The 13,194-nt window shown below is 36.1% G+C and overlaps 1 protein-coding gene across 3 annotated transcripts in view; it reads left to right on the top strand.

Annotated features, from left to right (window-relative positions):
* LOC144432591 (sestrin-1-like) overlaps positions 1–13,194 on the top strand; it is a 112,803-nt gene that overhangs the window by 39,436 nt on the left and 60,173 nt on the right. The gene's annotated exons all lie outside the window — the stretch shown is intronic.

The raw sequence follows: 13,194 nt of genomic DNA, 5'->3' as shown, positions 1-13,194 counted from the left end.
TGCAAATTAATCTTTCCAAACTATAAACAAGTCATGACAGTTTTAATAGATGGCATCACAAAGTATTTACTTTATTGTTCTGCTGGTACCTCTGGAATAAGTAAATGAACATAATTAGTGATCAGATGATCATGTGATAGACGACCCAGCTGTTACCTGATGTGAGTTGATCAATGATACACTGAAATGTAAACATGTGTACTGTATTATTAGAGTAATACTCAAAATAACTTTTTTATTGTTGACTATGATTTACTAATTATAAACTATCTAGTGAACTATTAAAGCAAATGCTAAATGTGTGGCTGTCATATTTGGAGATAATTGTAACATATTGTAACTTTTCATATTGGTTAATTTAGGTGAATAAAACATATGAATCTTTAGGATAGCACATGACAAACAAAGAGTACTGGGGGGGGGGGGACACTGTGAGGCAACAAAGGTGAGGATGATTGCATCCTAGATGCTTTAGCTGATGTCCATTATGAAAGTCTGGAAAATTCACTTTCACTTACACCACCACCACTGTATTGCACTATTCCTCTAAAATTTATTCACATTACTGTATGCTGGGGCAGGCATTGGAGGTAGGGTAAACTTTGAGGGGGGCATTGGGGAGACAAGTTTTACTTTTGCTGCTAAGGCCAGGCTGTTATACTATGATAAAATGAAAGAATATTTTAAATACAGTCATGAAATTTTAATAGATCCTAAATAGAAATTGATTTGCTTAGATTATGAAAACATCATAAAGAGTTACAGTATACCACATTAGCTGTACATTCCCCTTTCTACCAACACTCACACACATGCACATCCAGTCAGCCTGTCTCTCTTATCTGGATGCATATATATATTCATCAGGCTGAAATTATAGGACAAGGGATAAAGTGGTCAATAACAAACCAAACCAATGTCTGCCTGGTTTGGTAGAGGAGTACCACCCAGGTATTTAAAGCCTACATTTCATTTCAGACAATTTGAGTAAAAAATAAATACCCCCCCCCCCCTCCCAATTAGACCAACTTTTAATTTTGTAAGACTGTTGCATTGTGGGATGGATTTAGAGCAAAGCCTCATGACATGACCTACTTTTAGACAAAACTCCCCAAATCTACACCCCCATATTATATCAACACTTGAAAAAACATGCAGCATGTCATCCATTTATATATATTTGAGTGCTCCACCTCCTCCCCATTAGTTGGGTTGGTAGCTTGCCCGCTCAGAAAGTGATTCTTAATCTGCAGTGTAAATGAATACCCTGTCTATGAAATACTTTATAAAGCATATTACAGGTTAATGGAAGTGTTTCCATTAGGAATTGTTGAATGTCATGTCACCCTGATTTATACAATAATCATGATATTGGTGGATTACAGTGGCTGTACATTATATGCTGGTACATGTTATCGTATAATTGTCACTTGACCACATTAGGGTGTTATCACACATTAAGTGAAAGAAGGCATTGAGTATGCTGGTACATTTATCATAGACTTGTCATATGACCACAAGAGGGTGTCGTCACACATCATATGAAAGAATAGATTGAGATCAAACAACAACACCCGTCACTTAACAGGAGCAAGGAGTTGGTAATTTTGTTGTGTACAACACCCGCTTGCATGCAGTCATATGACAAGCCTATGTCATCGACCCGTAGACAGTAACACCTGAAGAAGGCATGTATTCCACCTATAAAACTAGACATCTAAAATGACAGAGCAATGGTTTGCCAAACATCTGGTTAGCTCGTATACCTGAGTAATCTTTCAGTAAATACTGCATATATGATGAATACTATGTTCAAAACAGTGTGCCCTCTAAGCCAATTTGACACGCCACTGACGCACACAATTTCTAGTGATGCACCAAAATTTGGTGTTCCCCTATCTCTTACTATGTGGTGACCAGTGTGCCCTCTAAGCCAATTTGACACGCCACTGACGCACACAATTTCTAGTGATGCACCAAAATTTGGTGTTCTCCTATCTCTTACTATGTGGAGACACACAAGAAATGCCAGTTTTTATCATTTTGACTCACAACAATAAAATTTGGCTATCACTAGAGGGCACACTGGTACAAAATATGAAATATGGAAATAGGAATATCAAAATTAAAATTTTCATTACTGTGAATCAATGCTACGTCATAGAATCATTACATTAACAGCTAAGGAATCCTGTGATTCAGTTGATAGAATCATATATATTAACAGCTAAGGAAACCTGTGATTCAGTTGATAGAATCATATACATTAACAGCTAAGGAAGCCTGTGATTCAGTTGATAGAATCATACATTAACAGCTAAGGAAACCTGTGATTCAGTTGATAGAATCATATACATTAACAGCTAAGGAAGCCTGTGATTCAGTTGATAGAATCATATACATTAACAGCTAAGGAAACCTGTGATTCAGTTGATAGAATCATATACATTAACAGCTAAGGAAGTCTGTGATTCAGTTGATAGAATCATATACATTAACAGCTAAGGAAGCCTGTGATTCAGTTGATAGAATCATATACATTAACAGCTAAGGAAACATGTGTTTCAGTTGATAGAATCATATACATTAACAGCTCAGGAAGCCTGTGATTCAGTTGATAGAATCATATACATTAACAGCTAAGGAATCCTGTGATTCAGTTGATAGAATCATATACATTAACAGCTAAGGAAACCTGTGATTCAGTTGATAGAATCATATACATTAACAGCTAAGGAAGTCTGTGATTCAGTTGATAGAATCATATACATTAACAGCTAAGGAAACCTGTGATTCAGTTGATAGAATCATATACATACATTAACAGCTGAGGAAGCCTGTGATTCAGTTGATAGAATCATATACATTAACAGCTAAGGAATCCTGTGATTCAGTTGATAGAATCATATACATTAACAACTAAGGAAACCTGTGATTCAGTTGATAGAATCATATACATTAACAGCTAAGGAAACCTGTGATTCAGTTGATAGAATCATATACATTAACAGCTAAGGAAACCTGTGATTCAGTTGATAGAATCATATACATTAACAGCTAAGGAATCCTGTGATTCAGTTGATAGAATCATACACATTAACAGCTAAGGAAGCCTGTGATTCAGTTGATAGAATCATATACATTAACAGCTAAGGAAGCCTGTGATTCAGTTGATAGAATCATATACATTAACAGCTAAGGAAGTCTGTGATTCAGTTGATAGAATCATATACATTAACAGCTAAGGAAGTCTGTGATTCAGTTGATAGAATCATATACATTAACAGCTGAGGAATCCTGTGATTCAGTTGATAGAATCATATACATTAACAGCTAAGGAAACCTGTGATTCAGTTGATAGAATCATATACATTAACAGCTAAGGAAGTCTGTGATTCAGTTGATAGAATCATATACATTAACAGCTAAGGAAACCTGTGTTTCAGTTGATAGAATCATATACATTAACAGCTGAGGAATCCTGTGATTCAGTTGATAGAATCATATACATTAACAGCTAAGGAAACCTGTGATTCAGTTGATAGAATCATATACATTAACAGCTAAGGAAACCTGTGATTCAGTTGATAGAATCATATACATTAACAACTAAGGAAGCCTGTGATTCAGTTGATAGAATCATATACATTAACAGCTAAGGAAGTCTGTGATTCAGTTGATAGAATCATATATATTAACAGCTAAGGAATCCTGTGATTCAGTTGATAGAATCATATACATTAACAGCTAAGGAAACCTGTGATTCAGTTGATAGAATCATATACATTAACAGCTAAGGAAACCTGTGATTCAGTTGATAGAATCATATACATTAACAGCTAAGGAAGCCTGTGATTCAGTTGATAGAATCATATACATTAACAGCTGAGGAATCCTGTGATTCAGTTGATAGAATCATATACATTAACAGCTAAGGAAGTCTGTGATTCAGTTGATAGAATCATATACATTAACAGCTAAGAAAGCCTGTGATTCAGTTGATAGAATCATATACATTAACAGCTAAGGAAACCTGTGATTCAGTTGATAGAATCATATACATTAACAGCTAAGGAAGTCTGTGATTCAGTTGATAGAATCATATACATTAACATCTAAGGAATCCTGTGATTCAGTTGATAGAATCATATACATTAACAGCTAAGGAAGCCTGTGATTCAGTTGATAGAATCATATACATTAACAACTAAGGAAGTCTGTGATTCAGTTGATAGAATCATATACATTAACAGCTAAGGAAACCTGTGATTCAGTTGATAGAATCATATACATTAACAGCTAAGGAAGTCTGTGATTCAGTTGATAGAATCATATACATTAACAGCTAAGGAAGCCTGTGATTCAGTTGATAGAATCATATACATTAACAGCTGAGGAAACCTGTGATTCAGTTGATAGAATCATATACATTAACAGCTAAGGAAACCTGTGATTCAGTTGATAGAATCATATACATTAACAGCTAAGGAAGCCTGTGATTCAGTTGATAGAATCATATACATTAACAGCTAAGGAAACCTGTGATTCAGTTGATAGAATCATATACATTAACAGCTAAGGAAGCCTGTGATTCAGTTGATAGAATCATATACATTAACAGCTAAGGAAGCCTGTGATTCAGTTGATAGAATCATATACATTAACAGCTAAGGAAGCCTGTGATTCAGTTGATAGAATCATATACATTGACAGCTAAGGAAGTCTGCAATTCAGTTGATAGAATCATATATATTAACAGCAGAGGAAACCTGTGATTCAGTTGATAGAATCATATATATTAACAGCTAAGGAAACCTGTGATTCAGTTGATAGAATCATATACATTAACAGCTAAGGAAGCCTGTGATTCAGTTGATAGAATCATATACATTAACAGCTAAGGAAGTCTGCAATTCAGTTGATAGAATCATACACATTAACAGCTGAGGAAGCCTGTGATTCAGTTGAAAAATACTAGGTAAATTATTGATTCTTTGAGTTCAGAATTTATAGTATACAAGATATGATTCCAGAGTATGGAAACGACATTTTTTGATGTTTGTAGGGTAATGTAAATAATTCTATATATGAATCAAAAAGTAAAGGAAATTTTCAGATAAGGACTGTGTCCTTTAAAAGTTGATACTCTTGTCATGTTTTGTTTATTGGCATTCTAAAATACATTATAACATACTTGAGCCATTTAGAACAAAAAATATGGAATATATACTCTGGTCGTTCTACATAACAGCAATGCATGTCTACATCATTGGTTCTGCTGTATTCGAAATATGAGTCGAAACGTTCAAAATTGCCATTACTTTCCCCGATTTTTCTTTGATGTTACTGGCGCTGGTATAATTATGTTATTCTCCAATATTTTTCTTCATTCAGCCAGAAAATACTCGTGACATATTGTCACTACTCGTGGTGACAAAGGCCCCTTAGGTCACTCATATTTTGCTTGGCTGAACGAGGAAAAATATTGAGGAATAACATCTAATTACATACGTCTTTCACATATATAGAACATCACAACCCATACAAATGTGCATCTGTGACATCACACTCTCATTTGATGAGTTTGAGTCTATCTAGTCTGTGTCTTCCTGATAACATGATTCCAACAAATTGGCACGTTTACATAGCAATGAAATCACTCTGGCATACACTTGATTGTCGTGGTCCTAGCTGTCTTGTCAGTCTGTGACATCATTAAACTGTTGAGTTCACTCTGGCTGTCTGTCTGGCTGACTGATTAAAATCCCTTGCTAGAAGTAGATCAACATGTACTTGTCTACCAGGTAAATTTGTCTATGACATCATTTTCTGCATTCAAGAGACAGTTTGCCCCAACTGTCTGATTAAATTATCTCATTGAAATTTATATATTCCATGTTATCAGTAAAATGATATTTTCAACAGACAACCACATTGACTTTTCCCATTGTAACTACATGTACTATATTCCGTGTTATCTGTAAAAGTACATGCACATATTCAACAGACAACCACATTGACTTTTCCCATTGAAACTACTATATTCCATGTTATCTGTAAAAGTACATGCACATATTCAACAGAAACCACATTGACTTTTCCCATTGAAACTACTATATTCCATGTTATCTATAAAAGTACATGCTTATATTCAATAGACAACCACATTGACTTTTCCCATTGTAACTACATGTACTATATTCCGTGTTATCTGTAAAAGTACATGCACATATTCAACAGAAACCACATTGACTTTTCCCATTGAAACTACTATATTCCATGTTATCTATAAAAGTACATGCTTAATTCAACAGACAACCACATTGACTTTTCCCATTGAAACTACTATATTCCATGTTATCTATAAAAGTACATGCTTATATTCAATAGACAACCACATTGACTTTTCCCATTGTAACTACATGTACTATATTCCGTGTTATCTGTAAAAGTACATGCACATATTCAACAGAAACCACATTGACTTTTCCCATTGAAACTACTATATTCCATGTTATCTATAAAAGTACATGCTTAATTCAACAGACAACCACATTGACTTTTCCCATTGAAACTACTATATTCCATGTTATCTATAAAAGTACATGCTTATATTCAATAGACAACCACATTGAATTTTACCATTCAAACTTATATATAATTCAACAGAAGACTGCATTGAATTTCCCAATTGAAACTTATGTAGTCCATGTTGTGAGTAAAGCAATACTTCAACAGACGAATTTAAATTAAATTTTTCTAAACTATATGTACTATATTCCATGTTTTGAGTAAACCGATATTCTCAACAGATGACCACAGACATCCAGTAATGGTATCAATAATGTGTGCCTTCGGGCAACATTTCTGTTTTGTACTGTATAAGGATGTTATTGTGACAGCTATACAGGAATGTCAACGTGGAAAGGAAATTTATCATATAGTCACTGCGTCTGGCATTTCACTTCAGTTTTATGTGCACTGTCTCCATCCTTTATTGACTAGGTGATAGTTGAATGGAAGATGTGCCAATAGCTTGAGTCGGGGTAACTTTTGGGGTAGTGTAGTTCCTATACAGTATCGTTATTTATACCTTCACTTCACTCACTTTGGCTAGAAACCACAGTTATCATCCAGACTACTTTTGGGGACACAAACCAGAAACATGCTAGGTACTCTGAGTTGAGTCTATAAAGGCAATGGGTTGAACCAGAAATACAACTGCTGACATCAGATTGTGGACAAACGGAACCTGGTACAAACAGGGAAATTAAACAACTGGATTAATATCACATTGGCACTGCATGTTGGAAGTACAGACACAACATTTGATAAGAACAGTTTCATGGCCATTTTACATAATAGTTGATGGTCACAAACAAATTTCCAGTTCCCATGGTCTGATGTCGCATTTGTATGATAGAAATGAGATACATATATATTTATATATTCATGAGAAGTTTCATTGTGTAAATATTTTATGGCCATACCATTATTTCTATGGAAACCAAAGGACATACATGAACATTTGTCATTAACATATACATGTACGTACTTGCAAAGTTTAAGTGCTTATTATATTCAGATAAAGTCATGAATATTAACTGTTCATCTAGTGCATATGCATGCATGCTGACTCCCAAGGGGCGACACTGTATCAGTGCAGTGCAGTACAGTGAGAGTGAAAGAAGTGACTCTCCATAACCTAAAGTTTATGAAAACACTTTGTTTCATGAAGTGAGGTTCCCCTTTAACCACCCTTTAACAAAACCACTGACATGAACTCTGTCGGCGTTCAGACTACTCTGTATAACTGGAGATAAGATGTAATATTACTAATATTTGTTATCATAAACAAAATTATAGTTTATATTTGTACAAAAGTCAACATGTTTTTGCTGTTATGTTTATCAATTTTGGAGTTGTCTCTGCCTGGTACTTACTAGTACAATCCCCCAGACCCATTTCCTTTGCAGCAGAATACATCATAAATTTACACCACACCTGTTAAAATCAAGCTGTTGGATTCAAACCAAAACTACATGATTTATTATCTGGCTGTTTGCAACTTGTATGTGTCATTAGTTTCGTAAGCACATGAAATACCAGTCAAAATGTTCAAAATCAATATTTTCCCAATTTTTTGTCAATCTAGCTTGCAAAGGTGCAATTATAGTCAGAAAACTTTTGTGACAAATTAGTGTTTTTAATACCCATTTTCAACTCATTGTGACAAGACCACTTATGTAAATGGTAATTAATCATCATTGCCTCATCTGATCAAAGTAAAATATTGGCGTATTATATAAATGCTATCATGTAAAAGATTATGAGTCAAGGTACGAAAAGTCAACCTCTGTCCTGCTGCTGTAATTTAGATAACATTAGCCCCATCTACACGTAGGTCATCCCACCTGAGGCAGTCCCAAGTCCTACCTGAGGTAGGATAGATTTGTGTCTACACATAGGAAGGTTGTGGCGTAGATGTCACGCGTTCCATCCTGACAGTACATAGTACATAGGACGAAGTCAGGAGGGTTTCAGGAAACCTCTCAAAGGTGTCCTTAGTCAGGACGGTTTCATGACGCGTTTGCCTCTACATGGGCTTCAAACTATCCTGAATCCTACCTCAGGTAGGATTTTTAGTGCTGTGTAGATGGGGCTAGTGTTATAAACATTAGTCTAGCAGCTATCCATGGATAAAAATCGTTTCTCATATCTAACTCAGTTAGGAGGAGCTGAGATGCAATCTGATTAAAATTTGATGTGGTGAAAGCAGCTAGATGCCTTTATTTACCTCTATTTCCATTGTTTTGTGTTGTTTGTTTTGTTCTGGGTGATCCAAACAAACGATACAAAATGATGGAAATAAAGGTATTTAATGAAGGCATCTAGCTGCTTTCACCACATCAGATTTTAATCAGATTGATTGAAATGAAGCCACCCACACAGTCATTAACATCATCCTGCCTTTGTTTATCAATGATAGAATTCTGCCCAATGATATGATAGGTTAGTATTTAGAGGTGATAGGTTAGTATTTAGAGGGGGCAGTAATGTAATGTCCAAATATGGTATATTTGTCAGCTCAGGATGCTACTTATACATTATTCACATCATTCTAACAGTTGGGGTTTACTCATTTACATGAACAACGTTTGGTTCATGATTTCTCATTGAGCTAGACGAGATGAAGCGATCCTGAGATTTGAAGTCATGGATTAGCAATAGCCTCTAGACTAGATAAATCATTGATGTGTCGTGTTGGATACATACCATGGCAATACAGTTATTAAATATTGATGTAAACATGTATGTTGTTATGACTCTACATTGACACCCTGTATCCAACCCCCTAGAGTTGCAAACAAACAAACATTACTATGCAATGATATAGAAAAGTTTAAAGTACACACAAGGTGATTGGCTTCTCCACCACTCATCATTTTACAAACTAGTTCGTGTCAATAGTTCATAAGTTCAGTTTAAAAATTGCTAACGGTTCAAAAGTTTGAAAGAGTTCATTCTGGGACATACCCTACATTCTAGGTAACTTGGCCAAGTTGCGTCATGTTATCATGCATTTGATTGGATAGAAATTGGCTTGTCAGCATAGTTTTGACCTCACAAACCAATCAGGATTGCTCTTGCCTGCAAGTTTTGTTGAAAGACCAAGTTAGATCCTTAGGATCAAAATTTGGTTGGAAAAACAGTTGCCTGGCAAAGCAATAAAAAAATTTAGCTTTGAATAAAAATATCATCCTTTCTAACCATAATCAAATCCTGATGGGTTCATTGATAAGATAACGCCAATCATTGAATCACGGGCATTTAAAGTAGATGTAATTTGGTTGATGATGTCAGTTCGAAAGTTTCAAAGTTTAGAAGCATGATGTAAGTACCTGTACTGTAGGTACATGTGCTCTGTAAATAAAGGAGGAGTTTGCAAGATCTGATGTTGGAAATGATGTCATGCTTGTCTATCCGCTGTAGTACCAACTACATTTGTTGTGGCTTTGTTATGTATGATGTAATGATTTATGGTTTTAGACTAAAGTAACATATAGGGAAGGGGGAAATCCAGTATACTCACAATTATAGTCCACAGGGTTGGTTCTCTTTATACTCATTTTCAAGGCAGATAGCCAAGTCTGTTGGCTGAAGAAGTAATGATGTCATCTGAACTCCACTCAGAAAGTTTTAGAACTTCTGTAATTCTACATTTTTACCATTATCATTATGGGTGAATGGTTAGCGTGACCGGCTTGGAATCTACAGGTTGCAGGTTTCAAGCCCCGTTGCTGCCTGCTATTTGTTTCTGAGTGGCTAAAGTCCTTGGGCAAGATTTGAACCACGACTGTGCCTCAGTCAACCCAGCTGTATAATTGGGGACCTGGTAGGATGTAGGTTGCAATGTGAAGGCTTTAATCCTATGCGCTGAAATGGCTGCAATGGATTGTATGCTCCCCGGAGAGTTGAGGAAGACTAAAGGGCCGTTGTGCCGTCCTGATCCGAGCCAGGGGTAATAATTGTAAAGTGCTTTGAGCACGGAGTGGGAAAGTGCTATATGAGAACCCAACATTACATTATTTATTACCAATAAAACCATATAAAACCATAACTGAGTTCAGTGACTGCATTTTTACATACATGTAGTTACAAGAGAGTGAAATCTGTTAGGATTAACTGTTCCTACTTCAGAAAACCATTGTTTAAACAGTTTGGGAACTCTTGCCTACTACATGTACTGCCCTCAACAACTACCACTGAAAATTTTTAAAGGCGAAGGTTTCAATCCCATATTCTCACTGTGACACATTAGTGTTATCTTATCAGTTTAGCCATCAGGATAACATACGATCATTCTTTTGTTCTCAACCAACTTTTTCTATATAAAGCTCTGCCAAACAACCGATTTTCACACCTAGATTTTAATCCTAATATGAAGGGAGTCTGTAAAGGCCAAATTTTCAATCCCAGATTTCTTGCCAAAGTTTTATCTTATCAGTGGAGCCATGAGGTTTACATACGATCATTCTTTTGTACTAGACCAACTTTTTCTGTAGGTCTGCCAGACAACTGGTTTTTATACATACATTTGAATCCTAATAATCAGAAGTGGGCCTTTATGTTGTAACAGAGGAAAAAAATATTCAGTTTCCAACCTTATTTCCAACCTTGCATATATATACCATATAGGAACTAGACTATGTGAGTGGAGGTGTAAATGGTAACGATACCGTATAGGAACTAGACTATGTGAGTGGAGGTGTAAATGGTAACGATACCGTATAGGAACTAGACTATGTGAGTGAAGGTATAAATGCAGTGTTTTTGCTAAGGTTTGGGAACCCCGGTAACAGAAAGGGGGAAAGAGGTAAAACTGGTAGTGCTTCCCATGCAATGTATCATAATTTAGGTGGGGAACCCCGGTAAAATGATGTGGGAACCCCGGTAGATTTTACCTATTTACCACCCTTAAATAAAACACTGAAATGGTAATGATACTGTATAGGAACTAGACTATGTGAGTGGAGGTGTAAATGGTAACGATACCGTATAGGGACTAGACTATGTGAGTGAAGGTATAAATGGTAATGATACTGTATACAGAGGTCGCGGTCACTTTTTTTATGGTGCGTCCCCTGGGACGCGTTCCCACCAAAATTAGCGTCAACATCCCATTACGGTGCGTGAACTAGACTATGTGAGTGGAGGTATAAATGGTAACGATACCGTATAGGAACTAGACTATGTGAGCGGAGGTGTAAATGGTAACGTTACTGTATAGGAACTAGACTATGTGAGTGGAGGTGTAAATGGTAACAATACCGTAAAGGAACTAGACTATGTGAGTGGAGGTGTTAATGGTAACGATACCGTATAGGGACTAGACTGTGAGTGACGGTGTAAATGGTAACAATACCGTAAAGGAACTAGACTATGTGAGTGGAGGTGTAAATGGTAACGATACCGTATAGGGACTAGTCTGTGAATGACAGTGTAAATCATAACAATACCATATAGGAACTAGTCTGTGAATGACAGTGTAAATCATAACAATACCATATAGGAACTAGTCTGTGAATGACAGTGTAAATCATAACAATACCGTATAGGAACTAGACTAGGACAGGTGAAATAGTGTTGTTACAGTAGCATTAGTCATTCAAGACTACACTGAGGTCGGCTAAGTACACTCAGATTATGCTGCTGCTGATTAAATGAATGTACCTGTACAAAATGACAAATCTTTCAGTCAGGAGAAAAGTTATATACATGTGCATCTACCATACTAAAGTGTCTACGTGATAATCTTCACAACAGTGTCTACATACAAATATATTTTGAGTTCTGATGCTTGTTATGTACCCCTCCCCAGGTATGAGTAATTTAATCATGGCCTATATCTCTGAACAGTTAGCCAAAGTTATGTCAATAAAATTACCATATACTTGTAACTTGGCTAGACTCACAGACCTTGGAACATTGTATGTACCAATATCTACTGCATAATTGTACTTTGGGCTCTCATCAACTACACAGAACTAATCATTTGTTGATATGTTACTGTCACAGTGATGCATGCATACACAATAGATGACAGATAGTATAATCTTTTGTTAGTACATACTTTAGACCAGATAGTGTTCATGATAACAGTACTTTAGCCAGGGTCTCAAAATGAATAAATATAGACTATTTATATATATACATATTTATATACACATTTTGACATCCAAAAGTTTAAAGGGACAGAGGTCAGATCTGAGCAATTTACCATGTTATGTTATGTTAGCCTCAGTCAAGTCATGTAAGGATTTTCTCTATCGCCCCTCCTCATTACAGGAGACCCAGGGGTGATAGCCAAAGTGTACCACTAGGTTTGAGTCTAGATAGACTGTGATTTTCTCTGTTGCCCCTCCCCCATTACAGGAGGACCCAGGGGTGATAGCCAAAGTTACCACTAGGTTTGAGTCTAGATAGACTGTGATTTTCTCTGTTGCCCCTCCCCATTACAGGAGGACCCAGGGGTGATAGCCAAAGTTTACCACTAGGTTTGAGTCTAGATAGACTGTGATTTTCTCTGTTGCCCCTCCCCATTACAGGAGGACCTAGGGGTGATAGCCATAGTTTACCACTAGGTTTGAGTCTAGATAGACTGTGATTTTCTCTGTCATCCCTCCCCCATTA

The sequence above is a fragment of the Glandiceps talaboti genome, chromosome 3 (assembly GCF_964340395.1).
Source record: "Glandiceps talaboti chromosome 3, keGlaTala1.1, whole genome shotgun sequence".
Classification (NCBI taxonomy): Eukaryota; Metazoa; Hemichordata; class Enteropneusta; family Spengelidae; genus Glandiceps; species Glandiceps talaboti.
Note: the sequence above shows the minus strand (reverse complement) of the source record. Positions and strands in the feature narration are given on the sequence as shown.